Below are 27,428 nucleotides of genomic sequence, written 5' to 3' on the forward strand. Positions count from 1 at the left end.
ATATCATGCTCATTCTTAAATCTCCAGCACCAGGAACAGTGCCTGGAAAACAGTAGGTGCTCAGTAAACACGTATTAAATGAATACATAAATGAAGAGTACTGATACTCTCGCCCACCACTTATTAAGGTAGAGAACACAAATTACAATTGTTTATTACTTTAATACATATAGTATAATGCCAAAAGGAACCACTAAGTGTTTTTCAGGTTGTATTTTCAGAGCGTTGTGTTACCTAGGGAATTTCTAGACAGAAAAAGCAGCATGGGCAAAACAAAGTATGAAATACCATAACCTATTTAAGGAATATTTGTAGTTCCCCTCAGGAACAGAGGGAGAGAAGAGGCAGTATAGGTGAAATTAAGACTCAGGATAAGGCTGAAAGCAGATAAAGGGTATCATGAAATGTCTTGTGTGCCAGCCTGAGTTTTGAACATTAACTTTTAGGCAAAAGGGAGTCATTAAAAAGCTGTAAGCAGGGAAACCAGCAATTTCATTTGAGAAAAATTATTTGGGTAACGTAGGATTATATAACTCAGGTAAATTTGTCCGTTCTTAGTTGAAGTAGCAGCTTCGTTGCTCCAGATCCACACTGAGATAGGACATACAAGAATAAATCTTAAATGATTATATAACCCCTTATCATTCATACCTAAAAGGTATTCATCACTTCTTGCTCACAAATCGTTAACTGATCAACTTTCCCAGTGATAGATTTTCTCAGCATGTTCCAATTTGAATATTTTCAACTTTTATCAACTAGCTCTTTAATTCAAGAATGCTTACATACTATCTTTGATGCACACTGAATGTGCAGTGAATCAATTAACTTACTTATAATATTAAGTATTAATACTACATTGGGTAGAGAAATATTCAACAACGAAATTCAATTATGGTTTTGAAATTAGTAAAAAAAGAGTATCTAATAATTCAGACATATAAACAGTCTAGATTTTATCTCATATAAATGTCAAAAGAAAGTAAAAGAGTTCATTTGGTCTAGACAAGAGGCATGTAAAGGTTAAAACTGTAGGCTTGATTTTAATATGTAATATTCACGAGGAAAAAGAAGCTTAATATATAGCATGCACATTGCCAGTTTATGAAGTTTCTTAATCAAGGGCTTTTCAATTAAATTTAATGGGTTTGTTTTAATTGGGTTTTTTAAATCATTATTTGCTTCTACTCCTCTTGGCTTCCTTAACATCCTTAGTATTTATTAATGTAATCATTATTTTTCCTTCTTACCTGAGAGCTCACTCTCAACACCTCATTTGGCAATTAGTCGATCTTTGCTTCAAAAACATGCTGAACACAAACTACTCCCTCTCCCCCCACACACGCACCACCAACCAGGTGCAGCTCAAGCACTAAGGCACAAAGATAAAAAAGAAAAGATCGCCACTCTCAAGCAGATCTTAGGGAGAGCAATCCAGCCTTCCTTCCTGTCCTCCTCTTGGGCTTCTACCAGTGTGTAGACTACACTTTCAATTTAAATGATCCACCTACATCTGCTTTTATAACCTCATGCAAATAACTTGATTCCAATTGCATCCTGTCCTTCCTCAATGATCTTTCTTACATTAGCCCCCTTATACCTTAGTCTACTTTAAAAACAAGCAAAGCAATTGGGATTGTGAACAATATATGGTTTCAGAGCCACCTTAAGCAAACAACTTGTGTCCACTCAGTAGGCAAGTTTATGATGAATACCAAATCCATGAGGCTGGAGAAAAAGAATCATTCAGAATAATGAACAAAGGCAGAGGGCCCACAAAGACCAAGTAGGTGTTCTCTCACTAGGACTTCTTTATGAGCATCTGGGGCATCCCCTGCATTGATTCCAGGGACAAGCAGCAACACAGCACAGTTTCTCTGCCATACAAACTAGCTGGATTTCTGCCCTCCCAACCCCGTTTACCTCGTGAGCCTTTCCTGAAACTTCCAAACAATTCAACCATGGCAGTACAGCATTACAGGAAAACCCAAAAACAAAGGCATCTGTTTAAGTTACTCAGGACAAAGACTCAAGCTATAGGCGAATGGGGAAATCCCTGTAAAGATGCCTGTTCCCAGGTGAAAATACTTACCAGTGGGGTGCTAATCTTGGCAAGCTTCCTCCCAAACAGGGCTGGCATCACAGACACAGACTCTGCTCCACGTCAGGTCTCCCAACCAACTTATATAACTTGTACAATTTCTGTTTAATAAATATTTAAGTAGGAAGGAGTGCAGATGTTTTAAATTTTAAAAATGACCTTTAGACATCAACCTTAACATTTACATTCCACAGAAGTAGTCACATTTTAAATGCCTTTGGGAAGAATACACAGAGCAAACATTTCAAAATGGAAAAAAGCAAATATGTACAAAAATGTGAAATACTTCCTATAACCGCATGAAAAGAAACTAGCTTTTCATACACAGGCTAAACTACTCTTTTTTTCTTGTGCTTTACATTTTTATGCACCTTTTCCTAGCACACCCCATAAGCTATAGAATCCTGCTGGCAAAATGCTTCTCTCTGGGGAGAATTTTTTTTTAACTTGATAGAAGAAATGCCCTGAATTTAAAGCAGCTTTTCTTTCTCATCATAAGAGTATAGTGACCTCCATGCAAAATATAATGAAAAATGCAAGTCAATGCTATAAAGTAGACAATGAACCTGAGTTTTTGTTTACCAAGATATCAAATCTATAACTTTAGAGTTCACACAATTGAAACAAAGAAAATGTAAAATAATCCTATGCAAACAGGAATCCTTCCTGATAGTAATTTCTTCTAAGGAAGATGATTCTGATGACTAGCCTTCTTCCCAATTGTCAAAACAGATATAGAAATGCTGGCAGAGTGAAAACACAATATAAATAAGTAACACATAGACCCTATTTGCTATTGCATTCCAATAATGTTTCCAGCACACAATAAATTTAGAAAGTATTCAAATGGAGAGAGTATCGAACTGAGATTCAGAAAGAACAAGTTCAATCTAATTCTGCTAAATTCATGGGTTTCCATAAATATTTATTGACTAAAGTGCTGTATGATCATGAGTGGGGAATCTCAAGATCATTATCTCTCCTTCATAAAACTGACCAATGTAGCAATGATGGGTGCTCAGTAGTTGACTTCATGATCTGGGATGCAGCATAGAAAGGTAACCTCTACTCCTCTCCTTTAAGATTATTTGGTCTGTAAGGACTGAAAATAATCACCTCGGGCTTAAAGCCAAGGAGAGACTCCCTTCAAGCAACTATAAAGAAGGATCACAAAGGAGTGCATGTGCTTCGGGCTAAGACTAAAGAATTTGGACTTTATCCTGAAGGTACAGGGAGCAATGAAAGGGATTTAACTAAGAGTCATGGTCACAGGTGGATTTGAGAAGTGTGACTAACAAGAATTCTGAAGATGGATTTTAGAGGTATAGATGCACTCAATGAAACCAAACAGGGCACTGCAGTAGTAAAAGTGAAAGATGAAGACCCAAATGAAGATCACAGCTCTGTAGAAAAAGCATTTGAGAAATACTGAGCACACGAAATCAACAGGATGAGGGGGTGAGGGAAAGGGAGATGCTGATGCAGATAAAAACTATTACCACCATCACTGAAAGGTGCTGGGTGTTTCAACGTACCAGGCATCATGCTAAATACTTATTCACGTAATCTCATTTAATCCCACTAACTATCCTAGAAAGGGGTACTCATTATTCTTTCCATTTTACAAAGGAGAAAACTGAAACTCAGGGTGCACAGCATGCCCAAGGTAACAAACCCGGTGCAAATCCTGCAGGCCAAATTGCTCCCTGTGTTCCCAGGAGTCTATCATGGGTGATGAAAAGCACGGTTTATCTAACCATATCTAGCCAGTTCTTACTATAAGACACTTTAGTTTTATTCTGATTTCTAGGAGTATCTTGATTGGCACACCTGTTGAGTCGTCTCAGGCTCTCCTGCAGCCAGCAGGCGGTGGGTGCCATGCTAGCATTAGACACAAGGGGGTCTATTCCGGGCTTGCTGCTTGAGGTCTGTGGACTTGGAGCTGGAGGGGTTCTGGGATTAAATGGCAGAGAGGCCTCTAGCCAGCAGACTCATTTTCTAAAGCAGGAACCAGATGACAATCTGTTTTCCCTCACTGCCTAGAAGGCTTTTCTTTTATCTTTCCCTAAATTGATAACAGGAGCTGAGTGATTCTGGGTATTTATCTGTGGATGAGCCACTGCAGGAAGAACCCAAGCAACAAGCATTCTAGCAAAGTCTAAAGGCTACATGCACATATCAGGACCTCACAAGGAAAAAATACGGATGTTTCAAGTTCAAAGGCATGTAGATTTATTTCATCCCTTGTGAAAATGTGCCTTCCAATCTACCCTCTCCCCATCATACAATGTGAGGGTTACAGAAATGTGGGTAAGGAGCTAAAATTGAGACAGGGGTATAACCCAGTGCCAGAGGAATCCATTTGGTTTTAGTCAATAACAGATACCTTTGAGATTCTTGAAGTGTTACTCCTCCCACCGCCTGTGTGGTTCTTTGGCTATGGGAGCTAATAAAAATCTTCCAGCTTACTGCCAAACCAGAGTGGTCCCTGCCTGCTTTTAAAATACCTAAAGGGAGGAAGTCCTGGCTCCAAGAGCCAGCTGAAATCTCAGCTCTCAGAGACTCAAGAGTGTTATATGCTCTACACCCAGACCTTCAGAGAGCATATATCTAAACAGTTTAGGACACACACGTGTTTTCCTTTTTTTAGGATAATTAAATTTGAAGCTTAATAAGGTTCTTAAGTTACCATTTTTATTATATTAGCACAAAGACAGTCCGCATTTTTCTCTCTTTCATAGAATTTGTACTTCAATTGGAATCTTAGTTACTCCAAAACCCTTTTAACACCTATCATGGTTCAGATAAAAACTTAAAGAGCTGGAACATTGTTATTTTGGCAGAGACTAGTCACTCCAGTATAAGTTACTAAGTCATAGTGAGCAAGACGATGGACCTGGAATCAGAATGCCCAGGTTAGCATCATGACTCCACCAGCTGTGTGACCTCAGGCAAGACCCTTCAACTCTCTGATAGTTCTTCATCAGAAACTGGGGATAGCAATGGTACCAGCCTCAGAGAACTGCTGTGAGAACGAAATTATTTCATCTTTGTAAATCCCTTGGAACAATCTTGCACATAGTAAATATGTGTTTATTACATAAAATTAAAAAATAATAATTCTGGCTAATTACAGAGCTTTTGCCAATGCACTAAGCAGTGAAATGGAAAAACCAATCACAATGTGATCAAAAGCTAATTAACCTTAAAATAAAATGTCTTATACATATATCAATATAAGAAATAAATTCCAGTGAGGAAACTGCTTTTATTCAAATGCATTCTTCTTTGTTAAGGAGATGTATATAAAACTGTGCTAAATCTATAAAATGTATAAAAAACAAATATCAGGGAAACGGACTTGGCCCAGTGGTTAGGGCGTCCGTCTACCACATGGGAGGAGGTCCGCAGTTCAAACCCCGGGCCTCCTTGACCCGTGTGGAGCTGGCCCATGCGCAGTGCTGATGCGCGCAAGGAGTGCTGCGCCACGCGGGGGTGTCCCCCGCGTAGGGGAGCCCCACGCGCAAGGAGTGCGCCCGTAAGGAGAGCCGCCCAGCGCAAAAGGAAAGTGCAGCCTGCCCAGGAATGGTGCCGCACACACTTCCCGTGTCGCTGACAACAGAAGCGGACAAAGAAACAAGACGCAGCAAATAGGCACAGAGGAACAGACAACCGGGGGGGCGGGGGGGGGGGGGGTTAAATAAATAAATAAATCTAAATCTTTAAAAAAATATATATCAGGGGAAGTTAATCTTTCCTTGGTAAAACTGCAAATAAATAAATAACCTTAGCTACCCTATTTGAGCATACACAAATATAAAATTATTCTTTTTTTTTTTTTTGAGGTACCAGGGATTGAACCAAGGACCAAAATTATTTTTGTACTTTTTCACTTGCCTACCTACATTTGTTTAAGTCACATGACTACTAAGGATTAAATTTATCCTTAAAACCAGGTAATAATTCATTACTGAAAACTTTTTTAGAAACAGTTTTATATCAGGTAGGAAAGAGAGAGTGAGAGGGAGAGAAAGAGAGAGCCCAAACCTAGCAACTATAATGTCAGAATTGTTCATTTTATTTTTATCTATTAAAATCTATCAAAAATCACTATAGTCAGCAAGAATCACCTAGCTATTTTTTAAGATGCTCACATCTCTAAAGCGCTCATAAAGCAATGAAAGAGAATTTTTAACAGAAAGTAAAATGTGCCTGAGGGGCATAGTTTCTTATTCTTTATGCTTTCTTATTTTCTTTCTTTTTTTTTTTTTAAGATAATCTGGTTAGAAAGGATGGTAATTACATATTTCTGACATCTAAAAAAAGTGCAAAGATTGTCTTTAATCACACTAGATTCTATTCACTATATCACTATATCAAGGTTTCACTGAATTTTCAATGCTATGTTCCACTGCACATTGCAGTTTCATACCCACGCACAGCACCATCCTTTAAAAAGAGCTTTTTAGACATTTTATACCTAGCCTCGTTCCAGATAAGATTTTAGGTGGACTGAAAAATATTTACAATATAGCAAGATAAAACAAAAACGCAAATAGCTGGAGAAGACATCTCATTAAACATGGCAGACTAATCTCTTAGACTTTTTATCTCCTCTCCCTCTCAAACATATACCAGAAAAGGAATTAAGAGGGTATCAGCCCACCAGGACAAAGAGAAGGGTAGAATTATTTCACACAACACTGGAGGAGCAATCACTGGTTTGGCAGAGCAGAAAAAGCTACCAGTTAAGTGCCCATCAGGGGATTCTGCTGAGATATAAATCAGTTCACAGGCAAAACCCAGGCAGGTGAGAAGCAGAATGGGAAACAGGTGACGTCTCTCTGTGGCTCAGCTGAAACTACCAGGACCCCCACTCCTGCCTAATGCAGCCAAACCTGAGAAACTGACCCCAGAGGCTTGAGGATCAGAGCTATCAACAAGGGAAAGTAGAATGAGAATTACAAGTGAACACAGAAGGACTGAATGAACAACAGGAGGGCCTTCAGAGCCATTCTCCTGATCTGCTCCCACACACAGGAGCCAATGTCCCCACCTAAAAGGTTAGAAGAGGGCCGTCTGGAAAAACTGAGCCTTTCTGAGAAAAAAAGGCCTCACATACTGCCATTTGTGAGTACCTGGGGAAGCAGCTTGCTTGCCATTTTATCACTCTACAGACCATATAACCTACAGCCTTTCACACAGAAAGACCTGCTAATCAGCATGGCAGATCTCACTCCTAAAAAACACTGGATAGCAAATGGTCACCACACGTTTATAAATATAAAGTCTCCGATATATAAGAACAACATACAAAAATAAATGGGGGGAAATAGATCTGGAGGAAACAAAGATATTACACAGAATAGAATGCTTTACAAGGAAGGAGAAATTAATTCTGAGAGCCACACGTAGGGAAGCGGCTGTGGCTCAAGTGATTGAGCTCCCGTTCATCATATGGAGGACCCAAGTTTGATCACCAGGACCTCCTGCTAAAAAAAAGACAAAAAGGCATCCCAGACCACCATGGCATGGAGAGGTGCAGACCCCCACACAGAGAAGCAACACACCAAAAAAGACAATGACAAAACCAGATGGGGAGGGGGGAAGCAACATTTAATGTTCCCTAGAGAAAAATCACCTAAATACAGAGAAAAACAAATAAAACACATAATTAATGTCTTCAGAGAAAGAAGATACCACATATATAAAATAAGAACATAATACTACATAAAAGAAATACTCTGAAATACAATGTAAAAGAAATGCTGTGTAAAATACATATCTTATATTAAAAATGATAAAAATCTAAATCAAATGATTGGAAAGTTATGTCAAAGAAATCTCCAACAGAGCGAAATCAAAAGACTTTCAACAAAAGCAAATGAACAAATAAGAATATTAGAAAACCAACCCAGTATATCCAAAATCTAAGCAGGAGTTTCACAGGGACTAGGGGGAAAAAATTCTAGAGAGGTGATTAGCTAAGTGGTCATAAAACCAGAAAATGTCCCAGATCCAAAGACAAAATCTCCATTCATCCCAGAACCAAACATCACACGTCTTCAGATTCAAAGAGCCCATGAAGTGTCCAGTCTAATGAATGAAAAGAGATCTATAACAGAGAATGTTATGATATTTGGTCATATCAGAAACAACAGGGAGCAGATGTGGCTCAAGTAGTTGAGTGCCTGTCTCTCACATGGGAGGTCCTGGGTTCAGTTCCTGGTGCCTCCTAAAGAAAAAACAAACAATGACCAAAGAGCAGAAAAACAATAAGCAAAAACTATGAGCAAACACAGATGAGGGAAGCCATTGGTGGGGGAGGGGGGAGAAGTAAAAATAAAGCACATGCTTTCCTTAAAAAAGAATTTAAAAATTTTCAAGAGCTTCCAAAGGGGAAAAAAGTTTAATACACATACACATTAGCAATTAGAATAAGACTTCTCAAAAATAAAAGCTGAATCTAGCAGTGATTTTTAATTATCCAAAAAAAAAAAATCTTTTCAACTTAGAATTCTATACCTAGCCAAACTATCATTCAAGTATGAGAGTAGAAATAAAGACCACTTCAGCCATGTAAGGGTCAAAAACTTAATCTCCCATATTCCTTTCTCTAGGAGGATACTGAAGGATGTGTTCTATGGAGCACAAAACACAAGTATGGCATCCTGATTCAGGCAAATCCATGTGAAGGAATTCCCAAGATAACATAAATTCTGCAGGCCTAAGGATTAAACTGTCCAGTCTGGAGCTGGAGGAGCAGCACAGAGGTCTCTAGTGCATTTAACCATTTGAAAGAATATCAGCATATTCAAGGAAAGGGGAAAAAAAGAAGGAGAGAAACTTAGAAAAATAAGCAAATTGGGGGGATATTCATTGTTAACTCAGGTTGAAATGAGTTAACAATGAAAGGAAATATTTCAGAGTATATTGTTTTACTAGGAAGTAAGTTCTGATTACATAGTCTTCATAATGAAAATATATACTACTGATTTAAACAAGAAAGAGAGTTGAATGTCACTGTCCACATAAATTGGGACTAATAGATGGAGATGCACAGAAAAAAGTGCTGTGGTTTCACCATCATCCATTTAGTATGATTGGAAATTTTAATGCTCTATGCATGTGTTTGTTCGTTATTTTTTTTAATAACCTTTAAAAATCAGTGCATGAGAAAACTAAGTCAAAGGAAAAACATTTTACATTTGCTAAAACACAAATTTGACTCTAAGCTTTTTAATAGCCATGATTTATATGATTTTGTGTCCATAAAGCTTTAAAAAAAAAAAAAGTTCTTACCTCAAGAGAAGCCTGACTAATCCCATTGGTTACATCAACAAAAAAAAAAAAGCGTGGTAAGAATTCCTCTAAAGATGATGTTGTAAACTATAATGAAAGAATATCTCTTTTTTAACTTTACAGTAATGTTTCATTTACTTAAAAAGTATGCCTTGGGAGGAAATAAATTTTCAATATATAATCTCTATTTTCAGAAAAACAAAAGCTATTAAATGCCTACTAACAGTTCCTGCCTCTCTTGACCTGGTAGGTGAGAGTATCCCTTCAGCCAGTTAGTCGTAGGGCAGGAGTCAGAGGGCAGGAAGGACCCAGCCTCTCTCCCCTGCAGAGTCCCTGCCAGGCAGGGAGGGTCCTTATGCACTCTCATTAGTCCACATCATTAGTGTGCCGATGGGGGGAAAAACAAACTTGGCACATAAAAGGATGTTGGCTCCTAAAAGCTATCAATGTACAATGTGCCAAAGCAGAGGTTGCATCAAAGTCAACGCCTAAAAACTGACACCTTCTGCAAGACCAGTTTTCCTGAGTAGCATACAGTTTTTTAATTAATATGAAAACAGAATTTCAAAAATATTTGAGCAATGGTCACATCATTTTGGAATACGCGCACAGCTATATAATGTAGAAAGTACTTGAAAGATAAAATAGTTCCCCTTTGGACAGGCCATACATATTGAAAAGTCTGGAGATATTTGTCTAAAAACGAAACTGATAAAACAAACAAAAATATACTCTCGGCTTACAGAAAGAGAAGTAGTAGATGGAACAATGACATAAGGAGGGAAGCCATATACATGGGTTCTTAAATATTGCTATCGAGTGTATCTTTAAAATAACTCCAAATATAAAATGCACACAAAAGTACATAATATCTTATTTTACTTTATTTTCATACCTTTAATTATAACATAATTGTGTTATGGGATCATATTCAGAAACCTGTGCCTTTCCTCTCAAACTCAACACATCTGACATAAAACTGTTTATTTCCTTCCCCCACAGCAACCAAAGAACCTATTCTTCCAACAAATTTTGTTAGTCTATCTTCAAAATTAAACAAGAACCCGACCACTTCTCAGTATCTCCAGGGCAGCCAGCTTAAGTGGATGGTGGTCAAAACAACCATCACCTCCTGCAGAGTATGGCAGGAACCTCCCAACTGATCTGCTGCTACAGCGCTTGCTTTTTATTGTCTTTTCTCAGCACAGTTGACAGAGTAATGCTATTAAAACGGAAACCAAGTCATTCCACTCTTCTCAAAACCTTCCAATGTTTCCCATCTCATTCAGAGTAAAAGTCAGTTTCAGAGCAGCCTACAAGGTCCTAAACAATCTATCTTACATTCCTGACCCCATTCCTATTTCTACCCCCTTCACTCTCTCTTTTCCACCAGCAACAGCCTCTCTGTTATTCCTCTATCTGAAGACACTGCCTCAGGACTTTTGCACTTGCTGTTTCCTCCCCCTGAAATACTCTTCCCCCACACACCCACATGGTTTGCAGCCTCTAAGAGTTTGCTCAAGGGCAGTAGATGTGGCTCAAGCAGATGGGTGCCCACCCACCAAATGGGAGGTCCCGGGTTTGGTTCCCAGGGCCTCCTAAAGAAGACAAGCAAGACAGCGAGCTGACAACAAGATGATGGAACGAGATGACTCAACGAAAAGACACAATGAGGAAACACAATGAGAGACACAACAAGCAAAGAACAGAGGTGGCTCAAGCCAACAATTTCTCCCTCCCACATGGGAGGTCCTGGATTTGGTTCCTAGTTCCTCCTAAAAAGAAGACAAGGGAAGCAGATGTAGCTCAAGTGATTGAGCTCCCATCTACAACATGGGGGTTGTGAGTTAGGTTCCCAGTGCCTCCTAAAGAAGACAAGTAAGAAAGTAAGCTGATGCGGTGGGCAGGAGTGGGGACATGATGCAACAAGATGACACAACAAGAGATACAAGAAGGAAAACATAATGAGAGACATACAGGGAGCAGAAGTAGCTCAAGGGATTAGGCACATCCCTCCCACATGGGAGGTTCCAGTGCCCCCTAAAAAGAAGACCAGCATGCAACAAACAGACAAGTAAATGCAAACAATAAGGGGGTGGAAATAAATAAATAAATATTTTTTAAAAGAAGAAGATGACCACACAAACAGACAGAGAGCAGGCGGCAAGGGCAAACAAGTGGGGGAGAAAAAAGTAAATAAAATAAATCTTTTTAAAAAATAATAAATACTCCAAAGTGATTTAAAAATAGAGTTTGCTCAACAGACTCCTTTTCTGTGACATCCTCTCTGACTAAACTACTAAAAATTATAAACTTTCTTTCCTATCCCCTCCCTTACTTTATTTTTCTTCAAAGTACGTACCACCATCAGACAAGCAAATTTTATCTAATTTTTTTACCTGCCTCCCTTAAACAATTAAGTTCCAAAAGGGCAGGAGGAATTTTTATCTGTTTTGCTCACTCCTATATCCTTAGGGTCCAGAAGTGAGCTCAACATAGACTAGAAGTTCAAAAAATACCTGTTGAGTGAAGTGATTTCTATCTGCAATATCACCAAATTGCATGTGACTAAATAATGAGTACTTTTTTCTTTAATTTTAAGTATTTTCAAGTAATTATTAACATGAGTAAAATTAAAATAGAAAAATCACAATACTAGGTACATTGAGAATTTAAATCTAAGTTCTCAATAGAGGTTACATTTATAATTAAACTTAGTTTTTACTATTTTTACTATTATTTACTTACATTCTAAAGCAATCTGTCAAAAAGAACCTTTACAAGTATAAATTTTTTTTCTAATTCCTCTTTTTCATGCTCTTGAATTACCTTTGTGCAAAAATCTTTATTTCAACTGAATGGAAAATATTATGCATTTTGCCATATATCATTTCTAATTTCATGTGTTAATTTCATTTTAATGTAATATGTGTGGTTACTCATAAAATGAGACACAGCTAAAAAAAATTTTTTTTAACTTCTTATTCTGTAGTTGGAGAACGCCATCTGGCTCAACATAAGGGAAACCACACTATTATATTAAATATTGTTATAAATGCAGCTTTTAGTGTTTCTAAAGGAAAATCCTTTTACGATTAAATGAATTAAGTTGTAGTATTTTATTAATTTACATACTAAAAACTTTCTAAATAAAATTGCATAGACATAGGAAAATAACTCATAATAACTTCATAATACTAAATGCAGTTCTAAGCACATTGCATGTATTGACATATCAATCTGCACAACAACCACGTCAGATACATAAGCACAATTATCCCCATTTTACAGGTGACAAAACTGGAGCACTGAAAAGATAAGTCACTTATACTAGGAACTCAAGTGGAGCTGGAATTCAAATCCCAGTGATCTGACAATATAACCCAAGCACTTAAATGTTACATTAGCTGCCTCTTCAAAGGCAGCAAATATCAAACAAACCCACCTTTGTGCTTTTAAGAGCAATAGAGACAAACTGAGAACTAACTTATAGGCTAACAATGTGGGCCCTCAATTTTGGTGGCTTTAATTTATGAAATCTTAAGATGCCCAGGACAATGATCAGTTTCTTCTAACAGAGTTTCATATATACCCATAAAAAAGCACAAAACTTTAAAAATGTTAAACAAAATTAAAGTGTAGATTTAAACCTCAAAAGAGTAGTGGAGACTATGTAATAAGTCTTTTTTTTTCTCATTTTTTTTTTAATGTTACATTAAAAAAAAATGAGGTTCCCATGTACCCCCCACCCCACTCCTCCCACATCAACAACCTCCCTCATCATCACGGAACATTCATTGCATTTGGTGAATACACCCTGGAGCATTGCTGCACCACATGGATAATGGTCCACACCATAGTTCACACTCTCCCCCAGTCCACCCAGTGGGCTTGGCAGGACATACAATGTCCAGCATCTGTCCCTGAAGTACCACCCAGGGCAACTTCAAGTCCTGAAAATACCCCCACATCATATCTCTTCCTCCCTCTCCCTACCCTCAGCAGCCACCGTGGCCACTTTCTCCACATCAGTGCTACAATTTCTTCCATTACTAACCACAATAGTTCCATAGTAGAATATCAGCAAGTCCACTCCAGTCCATACTCTATTCCTCCAGCCTGTGGACCCTGGGATGGTTATGTTCACTCTCCCTCTATATCAAGAGGGGGCTTAGATTCCTCATGGATGATGAATGCAATTCTCCTGCTTGTAGCTGTAGGCACCCTAGGCTCCCTGGTGTGGTGGTTGACCCTCTTCACCTCCCTGTTAGCTGGCTGGGGCAAGTCCAATAAACCAGACGGTAGGAGTTACAAGTCTGCTGAGGCTCAGGGCCTGGCTGTTACATGGACAGTCCAGAGAGTCAGGTCTCCTGAGTATACACCAACCCCAGCGATAACCACAGGTCCGGTAAAAGTAACAGAAGAGGCATGTGTAGGAAGGTCACATCTGAGTCTACCTCCATCACACTCAGGAACACAAACTCCAAAGCAGGACCCACTGACATGGCACTGAACTCCAGAGCCATCTGCCATGACTACAGAACCTGTGGGTATCTGTAGCCCTCAGAACGAGTACCTGGGCTTGTATCTACTTTGGCTGTCTCTGGACCCTGCTGTAAAAGTCTTTTACACCAATTATAGAATCCTGAGATTCTACACAAATTTTCTCAAAGACCAAAAATTTCCATTCCCATCACCAAAGAATGATTTCCAAGTAATTTGCAACTTATTAGGGACTTTCAAATTTTTCATCCATTCAAACAAATATTAAATACATAGGACCTACCTAGGGAACATCCCAAATATAAACAAGATATGTTTCATGTCTTCTAAGTATTTAGAGGAAACTACATAGATATTTTCAAATGCCATCATAGGTCAAAATTCCATGAGTTATAAAAACGCAATTTATTAACACTGACTATACAAAAACAGTCTATCTCCATCAACCAAAACACTGCTTTGCCAGTCTTTCTTTAAAGGACAGACCTCTAGTCAGCAACTAAGCTACTCTGGGTTAATAGTTCCCCCTAGTGGCTAGTAGGCGAAGATCTGTAAAAAATGCCTTGTCCTTCTATCCTTTCTCTCAGAGACCACCCACTCTCAGGACACAGTTCAAGGAATTAAACGTTTTCATTCTCATTCATGCGTATTTTCCCTCTTTAACCCTCCCCTCCATTCTTTATCATTTCTTGTCCAATAACTTAAAGGGATTCTCTGCCCATACCCAGCCTCCCAGAACATCCCTTCAGCACATATATAATACAATAAATAAGCCTGGTGATAATAGATTATAAAACAAAAACAGAAAAGATAGTGTTTAATCTGTAAATGTAGACATAAAATCATAAATCTTGGGGTTAAAGCAATCGTTATAACTGGCACCATTATCCTCTATGGCTCCTGCCTGCAGCCATGAGTTCCTCTAAGAACTCCACAAGTCTCTCTCTACCTCAACTACAATTAGCCATATTCACTTCCCCTTGAGCACCAGAATTTAGGGTAGTTCTATAGATAACTCCAGTCTTCATATTAACACTTTACTGTGGAAAACCGGAGACTCTCAGGCTGAAAGCTGGGGGAAAGCAAGAGTTCAAGCTCCTCAAAGGGGAACACCCTGGAAGGCAGCTCTATCTTTGTTTATTTACCAACCCTGAACACAATGCCTGGTAGATTTTAGGAACACAGTAACTCCAGTGTAGGAAACAGAAGAGAGGAGGAAGGAAGGGAGGGAGGCAAGGAAGGAGGGAAAAGGAAAGAAAAGGGAAGGAATTTGCTAATTCACTGTGGCTTATAGGTTGGTTAATAAAATCAAGCACTGTAAACATTGTTCCTACACCTGCATGTTGTTGGAAACTGTCTCTGAAGTCAGCACTGACTACACCTCAGGGGGATTAGAACTTCTGCTTGTTCAGACACTCACCCACTCGGTCATTATGTAATATACCTTAGAATATGTTTACTGGTTTACTTTTGCAATGATCTCTTCATGGCATTTTTTTGTTCAGAGCTGTCCCCGTCACTGCTCATGAATTATTGACATGGTGCTTTTTAACACACGATAGCCTTTCCCATTTCTGTGTGCTCTGTGAACAATGAAATACAAAATTCTTATGAAACAGAAATTATGAAACAGATATTTTTAAGTAATTTAATAGTAATGACATATAGGAAAGGCTCATTATAAGTTTTAAAAAGTTGTTAGGCAAGGGAAGCAATGTGGCTCAAGTAATTGGGCTTCCGTCTACCACATGGGAGGACCTGGGTTCCAACCCTGGGGCCTCCTGGTTAAGGTGTGCCCGCATGGCCAGCGCGGTGACCCAAGCCCACGCAGCAAGCCACGCAGCAAGATGCTGACGCAACAAAGAGACACAGGGGAGGGTCAAGGCCAGACGCAACCGAAACCAGGAACTGAGGTGACGCAAGCAACAGGGAACCTCTCTCCCACATCAGAGGTCCCCAGGATCAAATCCTGGTGAAGTTTAGAGGAGAATACAAGAAGAGAAGACAAAAAAGAAAAAAAACAGACACGGAAGATGACACAGCGATGGATACAGACTGCAAAACAGCAGGGTGGGGGAGAGGAGGAAAAATAAATAGACGTTTTTTTAAAAGTTGTTAGGTAAGTAACTTTTAAGTTCTCAGGTTGTTAGGGTTTTTTTAAAATATGATCACAAGATGACATGCTTTTACCATTTATTTTCCATTCCTTATTTAATTTCTCGGGTGTCATTACTGACTTCTTTTAGAAATCCATATTCACTGGTCTATGACTGATCCCAGATATCAAAACAAGATATTGGATGTCCACAAGAAACCATTTAAGCCATCATTTTATTCAGTTGGTTTTGGATGCAGGAAAAGATCATAGGTATGTGGTTAAACATGTATATCCTGACTGTGAATACCACAATCCAACTTGGATTTCTTGAACTTCCCTCTTTATACTTTGCTTATAGCCTGAACCTTTTACTTTATAATTTGTCATTCTAATATTCTTGGTATTGATTCAAGTGCCATTAAGAAAAAACATAATTTTAAGTCACCTTTCTCAGTTGTCAAATCTGGTGGCTTAATTCAAGTATTCACTGCCTGTCTTTTCTCTCCTTACGGCAGCAAGTATTGCTTTTGTTTTAGGCCATCAGCAATATATGCCACTATTCCACAATGTTGTTTTTCAGACTATCTCAGAAATTGCTTTCATAACCCAAGTTTTTCTTCATGACAAGCCTTCAACTTTTCCCCCTTGCCCAAAAAGCCTTCCTTTTCTTCAATTTACCCAACCAAATCCTGCCCATTCTTTAGAACCTAATTTAAGTCCCACATTCTAAATAAAGCATTTGCCTTACAATTCTTGTTTTAATGAGCTTCCTTCCCTCAATTCAAAAAGTCAATAGTCCAGGGCTTTTTTTTTGCTTTTTTTTTCTTTTTCTTTTTCTTATCCAGCATGGCTTCCAGACCCATCCTAAAAAGATCCTTAACACTGACTGATTAATATAACAAATCCATGCTGAAGATGGTATTTTAGGTTTAAAAAAAAAGTTTCATTATTTTAAATTGCCCTCCAATCTTCCACTGTCTCGTGTTTATGTGGGACTTTGGAGCCTGCCCAGATCATGTGTTAGGTAATACTGAAGCCCTTTTTGAATAAGTCAGCCCATCTGCCCTGACATGGATGATTTGATCTAGCTGCAAGTGAACACTGCAAAACTACATAAGTCACAGCTGCTGCTTTTGCTGCTGTTCAAAAAAATAAAAAATAAAATAAACACTCATTCACGATTATATCATGCCGTCACACATTAGTAGCAGTCACACATTAGGAACAGCAATGATGCATGGCTTTTTAAGGCTTTTTCTCTGGTCTTTAGTTTATTAACAATTTGGTAAGTGCTTAGAGTTTTTCATCTTATCTTGTTCACACAATATAATGGAACCACATTACACATTTAAAATTCACTTTAAACACATTAGAATGCTTATGCTTATGAAAAATTTTAATTGAGGGCAATTTAGAAAAAATTTTAATTGAAGATAAAATAGCATTCCATTGACTTCCTCAACAAATCTCTCTCTCAAAATTAATAACCACTAGTAACAATTTTCCTATAACTTACTTTTAGAAAATAATGTCAAATACTCCTATCTCATCTTGTGTACTCCATATAATAATTTTTAGTTAATTCATTTATTTGATAAGATTTACCAGTATCTATACAAGAAAATAGGATACACCGAGGAACAAGACAGAGCCCTTTTCTTTCAGTAACGTCATGTTAGATTTAACTTATTTTAAGTAGGACAAAAGCTGCTTGGTGAACAAAGCTCTATGACAAGCCAGTTTACAGGATTTACATTCAAAAGCCTTATAAAATGGCCATTCTGGACTACACATCTCTATTACAAACCATGTCTTCAAGGAGCTTCTCAATGAAATAAAGTCCTATCTTATAACTGATTTTTCACAAGTTAATTCCTCAAATTCATTCACATTAGGACATGCTTGATATTTTGATTAATAAATCAAAAGCAACTGAAAATGGCACTGATCCAAGATACCTTTTCACTGAATTAAACTGCTTTGTGAAAGGCACTTTAAATCTTCACTAATTGGAAAGAAAAGACAAAACATTAATCTAAAGTTGAAATGACTGAATACTTGGAAACTAAAGAAAATCAACAGAAAAACTACTGGAAACAATAAGAAAATTCAGTAGAGTGAAAATGAGTAATCATAATAATAATAAATAACATTTGTTGAGAACTATGTGCTAATTCCTTTACAATATCTTGTTTAATCTTCAAACAATCCCTATGAGGCAGCTAGAACTATTACCTTATTTTAAGGATGAGAAAGTTAGATCAAGTAACCTGCCCAAGAATATATACTATGCTATACTACATCTTAAAATAAATGTATAAACTACCACAACTTTATTGTGTAGCAATGTTTATAAAAGGTGAAAATACAGCTGAATAAAATGGCCAATCCAATTATCAAGAGGCAGAAATTTTTATTAGGGGATAAATATTAATAAGAATTCCATCATACTTACATGAAGAAAATTACAAATAAGAAACAGACAAGAAAACAAGTAATTTAGAGTGACAACTTGTTTTGGAGAAGACGGACTTCAATATTGGAAAGCTGTCAATTCTTCTTATATTAATTTCTAAATTTAATGCTATATTAATTAAAATAGCAATAGAAAATGTTTTTAATTTTGAAAAAATATTCTGTTTACTGGAAAGATAAATGTACAATAAATTAAATAACATGCTTCAGTAATTAAAAGAATTGTACAGGAAAAGATAGACAAATCAATGTACTATCACTGCCAAGTTATAGGACAAAGTATATATTAAAAATTAATTGATGATAATAGTGCACTTCATAGAAGTGAGGAAAAGATGGATTATTCAATAACTGCTATTGAGACAAGAGGAAGGCAATCTGACTGAAGAGGAGAGATTTCCTACTCTATACTAAAATGAATTTTAGCTAATTCAAAAATGTAAATGTAAAAATAGAAACTATAAAAAAAAATACAGGTGAATATTTTCCTCATATTAGTATGGGAAAAACCTTTACAGACATGAATTCAACACAAGAAATCATGATAAGATTTTCATTTGATTCCCTGAATGTGAAAAAAGAATTTGTACAGAAAATAAAAAAATAAATATATATATGCATACATATATATTTGAAAGGAAGATGTCAACTGGGAACAATTATTTGCAATATATATGAAACACGAATATCACTGTGCCGAGCAATGTAATGAGGTAGCAAAATAATAAGACAAAGAACACTACTCCAATAGAAAAATTGGCAAAGGATAGGAACAAATTCTTCACACACATATACAAAAGCAAATGGCTAAAAAGTATTTGAAAATAAATGAAACCTCATTAGAAAATAAAGTAATACAAATAAAAACTAAATGTTGGGAAGCGGACTCAACCCAATGGATAGGGCATCCACCTACCACATGGAGGTCTGTGGTTCAAACCCTGGGGCCTCCTTGATCCATGTGGAGCTGGCCCATGCACAGTGTTGATGCACGCAAGGAATGCCCTGCCATGCAGGGGAGCCCCACACGCGAGAAGTGCACCCCATAGGGAGAGCCGCCCAGTGTGAAGGAGAATGCAGCCTGCCCAGGAATGGTGCCATACACACAGAGAGACCTAATGCAACAAGATGACGCAACAAAAAGAAACACAGATTCCTGGTGCTGCTGATAAGGATAGAAGTGGTCACAGAAGAAGACACAGCGAATGGACACAAAGAGCAGACAACTGGGTGGGGGGAGGAGTGGAGAGAAATAAATAAAAAATAAATCTTAAAAAAAAAAAACTGAATGTTTTCATTCTATCAAATTAGGCAAAAACTAAAATCCAGAAATTGCAACAGAATGGGGGTCTACCGTACAATTAACTTGGTACAGTCTTTCTGGAGAACATTTTGGCAATTTCCATCAAAATCTAACCTCACAGTGACTTATAAATTCTCTCAGAATTTATTCTGAAGTAGGTAGCATATGCAAAGATATATGGATTATGGATATATATTACAGCCTTCATCAGCAGTGAAAAACAAAAGCATCTAGAAATAGCTAAATAAACTGTGATGTATCTCAATGACAATTTAAAATGAAGTATTTATTGACTTTAAAACATGCTTTATGACATTTTTTATAAAAGAGCAGATCTCTATCATATACAAAGAAAATTATCCTAAAAGAAGTAGGAAGAACGATAGTGGATTCAAAAGGAAAAAAGATAGAAGCAGAAATTAGTAGATTCAAAGGGAAAAAGAAAAAAGATAAGTGAAATACCCAAGACTGAACTTTTTAAAAAGGTGAAGTCTAAATTGACCACAATGAAATACAGAACACAAATGCCCAACATTAATTATTAAAAAGAAAAAACATATAATTGCAATTTAGAGAAAATAGAAAATTTTAAGAGATTACTGGGTACATTATCAGTATTAGTTGGAAATCTAGACGAAATGTAGGATTTTTAAAGATAATAAAAATTAACATATCTAATCTGAGATGTAGAAGAGCTGAGCTGATACTATATAAGAAACTAAAAAGTCATCAAAGCTCTATCTTCCTAAAAGGTACCAAATCCAATTGTTTTGGGAGCAAGCGTTATTGACTCTTCATGGAACAGGTAATTTTTTCACCACTAGCATAACCCTCATACCCAAACTTGACAGAGGTAATGCGAATTTTAAAACTTTAAAACAATCTCACTTATGAATATAGAATTTCTAAAAGCATTAACAAGTTAAATTTAAGACAAAAGAGAGTATCTTCTAAGACCACAAGGCTGTCTAACATTAGGAAATGAATTGATGTATTTTATTACACTATAGATAGAAAAAGCATAAAACATCTATAATGGTAAAAAGACATCAATCCAATAGCCTTCAGGATAGTCCTGCTACTTAAAAAAAGAGTCAACTAGTAATAAAAAGAAATGTCTTTAAAATAATGAAGAGATAAAACAATAGCAAACACCTACTCAGAGATGATACGTGCTTAAAAATGTGTGGGGAGCACTAGCTCCTCAAGATCATTATCAGAAAGTTGGGAGTAAACAGTGATGGCAATTTTATGGTCAAGGGAATTCAAAAAATTTGAGGTTTAATTAAAACACGTTTCTCAGAAACTTTAATATGCTCGTGTGCACAGTATTTTACAGATGAAAAAAAGCAGGTTATAGAGTACAGATGATCTCATGAGTATGTGTGTATGTGTATGTGTGTGTTCATCTATGACCATAATCTGGAAGGAAGCATATATATGTGTGTGTGTGTACTAGACAAGCACACATGCACACACACACACACACATTGATTTTAAAGAACCATAGCATTCTACATTTATACAAGAGTTATCTCTCCTGTACCTGATTCACCCGGGGAAAAAAAGTTTAATAGCATGCCTTTTTCAAATCTTTCCAAAGCATTTAACTTACTTTTCATAAAAACAACATTATTTACACACATATTTTGTCACATAATTATGTTATTACAAAAACAAGTACAACTGGCATAAATATACAGCTCAACCAAGGAGAACGAAGGTGCATGGGCATCTAGGACATTCAGGGTGCCCTGACCATGCCAGTCAAAGAGAACGGAGAGTACCTGTTACTCTCTCAGGTCTATTAAGTGCACCTTGGTAGACAGCGTATACTGCATTCCAAAACAAAGTCACCAAGTATGTAAAGAAGATATTTGTCTCAAACATGTGGATGAAGCACTTCCCGAACGGCTCTCAGTTTTCCAAAACTGCACAGGGATTAAAGAGACATCTGATCATATCTGTAGCCAACCTCAATTTAAGAGCCCCTCTGTTTTCTTACAGATCAACAATACGAGGAGAGCAAGCAATATCTGGTCCTAGTAATTGCATGATAATAGATTTAAATTCATGTCCCAAGTAACGAAGTCTTAAAGAATTTCATTTAAAAAAAATAGAAATATACAAATCAAAAGGGAATAATAGAAGGACATGGGGCAAGAGATTTTTAACCATATGTTCGAACTCTGATCCTGATCCTCTGGTAAAATCAAAGCATTCATACTTTCAAACACATATGCCATTCCACAATGCAAGAATTTATCTCTTCACAGAATCCATAAAAAAGACTTTAAATTTTCTAACAGAATTTCTGGTAAAAGTGTCAATTGTATACAAAATCATATTCTAAAGTACACCCAGGCGAGGCCAAAATCTGGTTTGCTCTACACAGTTTCAAACTGCAAAATGCTTTAAAAATGAGGTCTTTAGTCTTCTAATCTGTGATAATTGTGTCATTAGACATGCACCAATAAAAAATAAGTGTGCTAACTTCTGTATACCCTATGCACCATCACCTCTTCCCCACCCTCAAAAACTCAGTAAGAAAAAAAAAGTACCCCATCACTTCAGAAGCTGATTACTACATATTATACACATCTGATATATGATGACAACGAGATGTAACTTAATGTACTGTCTTAAGTTATGAAGAGCCTACAGAGGGAATCTGATTAATTTGCCCAATAGAGTTCCAACATCTAACAGGTGTCTTTGAGAGCAAGAAAAATAGAAACTCATTCTATCTGACCCCAGGGTCTCATCTGGCTTCATCAGCACCAAGATTTCAAATTTATTATTCATGTTATATTTTATTTCTCCTCTCAATAAAGAACTGGTGCTCTTCTATCCACATTGTTATATAGATACATAAATTTAAGTGTATTAAGTGATATTTGGCGAACTAATACAACATCAAAATAAACTGATTATTTTTTTAATCAGACATCAGAAAATATGTCTAATGATACAACAAAATTCAAGTTCACTTCAAAGAGGGTGTCATAAAATCCAAGGCAGATATAAATCGATATCCTACTAATGTCATTAGCAGAGCTAATATTTCATAACGTAAAGGAACTCAGTTGCTACACTGGATTCCTCCTGAATGCACTTTCTCATGTAATCTTCAAACTACCATAAAGATTTTACAGAGAAAAATTATAGATATATATGCCTATATTAACCAAAAGGGGGAATACCAATGCCCAAGCTCCCTCATAACCAATTAAACAACTCATTTTAATTGTGTCTAATGCACTAAGAGAAAGATAGTGAAAATCCTGGCCTCTGAGAGCCCCAGCACACTTTTGAGCTGGGAACATCCATCCTTAGTGCTGTGCGGCAGCCTCTTCAGTAGCCTGAGGTGACTATGAATCTATAACAAGGGATTGTGGGATAGGGGGAAGCCATTCATTCTTGAAAATGACTCACTGATTTATACAAAAATCATATAACATAGCTGCTCCCATGCCAGCAAAAAATGGATAAATTTGTAAAAGAAAGAAAGCTATTTCCTCTGATTCAGTAAAACTAATTCATTTAACAGCATTCCTTGCATGTATCTGTAATGTGCAGCCTATTTTAAGAGATTACAAAATTATACCAGTTGGCGTGTTCTTATTGTTTACAATATTATCTATAATTCTCTTTTAAAATAAACTGCTTTGGGGACTGATGTTTTTAGAAGTTCATGGAAGGAAAATATGAAAAACAATTTGAAAACATACACATGTATTCAGTTAGGGATAATTTCTGTTATAGGCTTTGAAAGAGACTTACATTAACAAGTCTTTAATATTATTATAATACACAAATAGAAATGCCTTGGGTAAATTGTCAGAAGAAATAATCTTAAATTAACAAGCTTTAAGACGTTATGTGCCTATATGTAACTCAAATTATTTTAATTCAAGTTGCAATAAGTTAATACATTTTAAGCTTATCACACACTATTCTCTTTGAACTAGATTTCTTAAGAACTGTTCCCAGCTCTCTTTGTGACTCTCCCAATACGCTTCCTTTGTAGATAATTATATAGGTAAACAGTTATTCTCTTGTCCTTTTTGTCGCAAATACAGAAATATGTGAGAACCTTTTGGGGGTGCTGATTTTGTTGCATTTTGCATCCCTAATCCCTGGCATACAATAGGTAGAGTCCAGTACGGATCTGTTGAATGGATGAATGGATGGATGAATGAATAGGTATCAATGAGTCTATGTGCATTTATGTGAAAAAGACCCTGACCTTTGCTCCTGTGCAAGCTTCTTCATTAAATCGAATACTTTTGAAAAGAAGAAATGAGATCTTATACGCTATGGATCTCTCAGACCATATCAGAATAACAAGTTACCCTCAAACTGAAGAGTCTAAAAATTTTTAAAAATTTAAAAAAAAAAAAAAAAAACCTGCACATGAAGAGGTGGTATTCATCTTGGCCTCGGTTCGTTTAAATGGACAGTGGTGATAAAAAATGAATAAGCACAAATACTGCCCTTAGGGCATCCACAGTCTAGCACAGGAGACATAAGCATAAGTAAATAATAATACAGGTAGTAATTCTTCCCTGTCTTCCTGCTTTTACTCCTCTCCTCTAAAGCTCTGGGTCTGAGCAACCAACACCTTGCCTTCACTCCAAGCAGAGCCAAGGGTGCCAGGCAAACCACGCCCACTCTCTCCCTCTGCTGGTCCCTCCGCTCAGCCCCAAGGAACCCACCATCCACCCCACTTCCCATGTTGTTGCTTCATATAATATTCTGAAAATAAGTGGCTTCCTTTAAAGTCCCTGGGTTACTTGTTTCTCCACATCACTGTTCTCCAGCAAAGGCTGAAGGCTTTCTCCACTTCACTCTTAGAAAAAGCTAATAACCAGAGACCAGAGCTCTGCTACTAATCGTTCAAACTAAACAAACGTTTACACTCATCGCTGAGTCACAGCCTCTCTGGCCCAACTGTTGAATCTGGTGAAGAGGTGCCTCCGTGGTCCAGCTGCTTGCCAGTCACACAGCTGGCATGGCTGGGAATCCTCCTAACCTACTCCCCTGACAGCCAGAAGAAGCAATGGCCCCGGCGTGGGGCACTAATACATCAACCACAGAGACCTGACATGTGTAACACCTGCCTCCATCTCTCCTTGCCATGAACAAAGAGATAAGATTCACAACTGTCACTAAAATGGAAAAATCAAGTCATCTTAACTACAAAACATCAACTTCAGATGAAACAGGGTCCATTATTCATGTATCGGGCGTAGCTGGAAGACATTCCTCTTCCTATTCACAAGGAAAAAGAATGGCTTCCAGGAAAACATACTATGTATTCTTCCCCATCACCCAAAAAAGGCAAAGTGATTTGGTGTTTTCCCCTTTAATGAATACACAGAAGAGACTGCAGTAAAATGTCTACCCAGTTAGGTTTCTGGAACAGAACTGAAACCATGATTTTACAAACATCACACTATTTTCTTTAAATGAGCAAATAACAAATAGCCAACAACACATTTTTCACTGTGTGAAAAATGACTGCAGGACTTCAGCAACATAATTTTAAGGGACGTTTGTCTAAAAAAAACGTATAAAATAGTTTGAAATTGACTATTATAAGCATCTCAAGTTTCATAGTAAGTTTTATAGAAACCTATAAACTTAGGGGAATAACTGGCAGGTGGGTGAATGTCAGGAAATTATATTTCAAGGAACGTAATGTAAGCAGCAGCTCGCTTAAACAGGAGCCCAAGCCACAGAGCTCCCTGATTTACAGCACAATTCTCTTAGCGGATGTGTGTCTAAGTATTTGCAATGTCAAATGGATCCGAAGAGGTCTTTTCTTGTTTGCTTCCAAAACAAACAGCAATGTGTCAAATTTAGAAGTACATTCTAAAATGTTTGCTGAAATTTCAAAATGGTCTGTCAAAGCAAATACTAAAAAATTGTAAAGTTGGACCTGTATACACTGTTACTTCTTTTCATTCCTTGAGGTGCTGGGAACTCTGAGCCCACAAAAACTTTAAATACAACTGAATAAACATGTGGAAGGTATGGCAAGTCTTAGGCCCTACTTGTGGTCCTGCCCTTTCTTACCACCAAAGTCTTGAAACTTCTAGAACTGGTCGTGGCGTTGCGTGTTTAACATGGCCCACCTCCTCAGCCCCTGCCCCCTCACTCACTCCACCCAGCACTGCCACCCTCCACCCTCCTCCCGAAGGTCGTCACAGCCTTTGCACTGGCTGTTCCCTGTGCTGTTCCCTGTGTTTCCCTGACATCTCTATAGCTCCTCCAGTCTTCAGGCCATTTTTCCAGTCAATTTCTCAGGGAGTCCCTCCCTGGCCACCCCATCAAGAATGCAATACCCTTACCCCACCCCAATACTTCCTATCTCCCTTTTCTGCCTTGGTTTTTCTCCTCGGCAATCATTACTATCTAACATTCTAAATATATATAAAATTTTTTTTTCAAATTATTAAAATGTAAGTAATTGTAGTTATAGGAATTTGTGTCTTTTATGCTCACTACCATATTACTAGTGCCAGGGCCAGGCACAAAATAGGTGCTCAAAAAATATTTCCTCAATAAACTAATGAATCTACACCAAGATTGTTCTCAGACTGGTCTTGCTTCCCTCGTTAATGAGCTATAAGGTTTTCTGACTGGCTCACAGGTACTTTTCCTAGGCCAAGGTTCTTGAGGCAGTCTTGCCTTCCACCCCTTCTGCTTACTTCTGGTTTTCTTCTTTCCTGCATTCATTGTTTTAGGTTAGGTCTTACTAAAACCTGACCTTTACTATAAGTCACCTGAAATCATCTGTGTCAGCAGGACGTAAAGAAATCAGGAAAAAGTAGAATCAAAATCGCAGCTGCTGTGAAAGATTTTCTCACTCACGGTTCTACATGTTCTTGAAGTCTTTGAATCATACTATTACTGCCTCACGGAGAGGTGCCTGGAGACTCAATTATGTGAAAAACAGTCCATTTGTGTATGTTTGCATACACAGAAAAGAGCAAATTATACCTGTGGACTGCATCAGTTCTATTTTTCAGTGTAATTCATGAAGCTGCTGTTTAAAAGGTAAGCATAAAAATCTTTTAATAGAATTATAGCTGGTTGGCTATTTTATAGAGAACATCCCTTCCTATCAACTTCACGGTACAGCAATTGCCAATTTTTTTTTTTTTTTTTTTGGAGGTACCAGGGATTTAACCCAGGACCTCGCATATGGAAAGCAGGCACTCAACCACTGAGTCACATCTACCCCACAAGGAAAGCTGGTTTTTTAGTTTGTTTATTTAGGAGGTACTGGGGATTAAACCTGGGACCTCGTACATGGGAAACAGGTGATCAACCACCTAAGCTACACTCATTCCCTGCCAAATTTATATTTGAAGTAAAAGTCCTAGTCTATGCCAACATTCATTTTTTTAAAAAGGCCTTTTATTTAGCTCTTTAGGGAAAAAAAAAAAAAAAGAAACATTCAAACAGATGAAAATAACTAAAAATAATTGAGAGTGAATGAGTGAGAGGCCCAAATCAGATATTAGAAAGTATTACAGGTTTACAGCAAAAAACATAGCACAATTGTGCTGCAAGAATATACATGCAGATAAATGAAAAATAACACATCAAAGAAAAAAACTCCCTACTATATATAA

The 27,428-nt window shown here is 37.3% G+C and overlaps 1 protein-coding gene across 4 annotated transcripts in view; it reads right to left on the bottom strand.

The window, feature by feature from the left end:
• Positions 1–27,428, bottom strand: part of CDK14 (cyclin dependent kinase 14) — a 605,606-nt gene that overhangs the window by 497,918 nt on the left and 80,260 nt on the right. Inside the window, exon 3 of one of the 4 annotated variants that reach the window (XM_071215177.1) lies at positions 15,351–15,489. The exons of the other annotated variants lie outside the window; for them this stretch is intronic. The gene's annotated coding sequence lies outside the window, so the exon portion shown is untranslated. The remainder of the gene's footprint in view (positions 1–15,350; positions 15,490–27,428) is intronic. 4 annotated transcript variants of the gene reach the window in all.

The sequence above is a fragment of the Dasypus novemcinctus genome, chromosome 5, assembly GCF_030445035.2.
Source record: "Dasypus novemcinctus isolate mDasNov1 chromosome 5, mDasNov1.1.hap2, whole genome shotgun sequence".
In the NCBI taxonomy this organism is placed as follows: domain Eukaryota; kingdom Metazoa; phylum Chordata; class Mammalia; order Cingulata; family Dasypodidae; genus Dasypus; species Dasypus novemcinctus.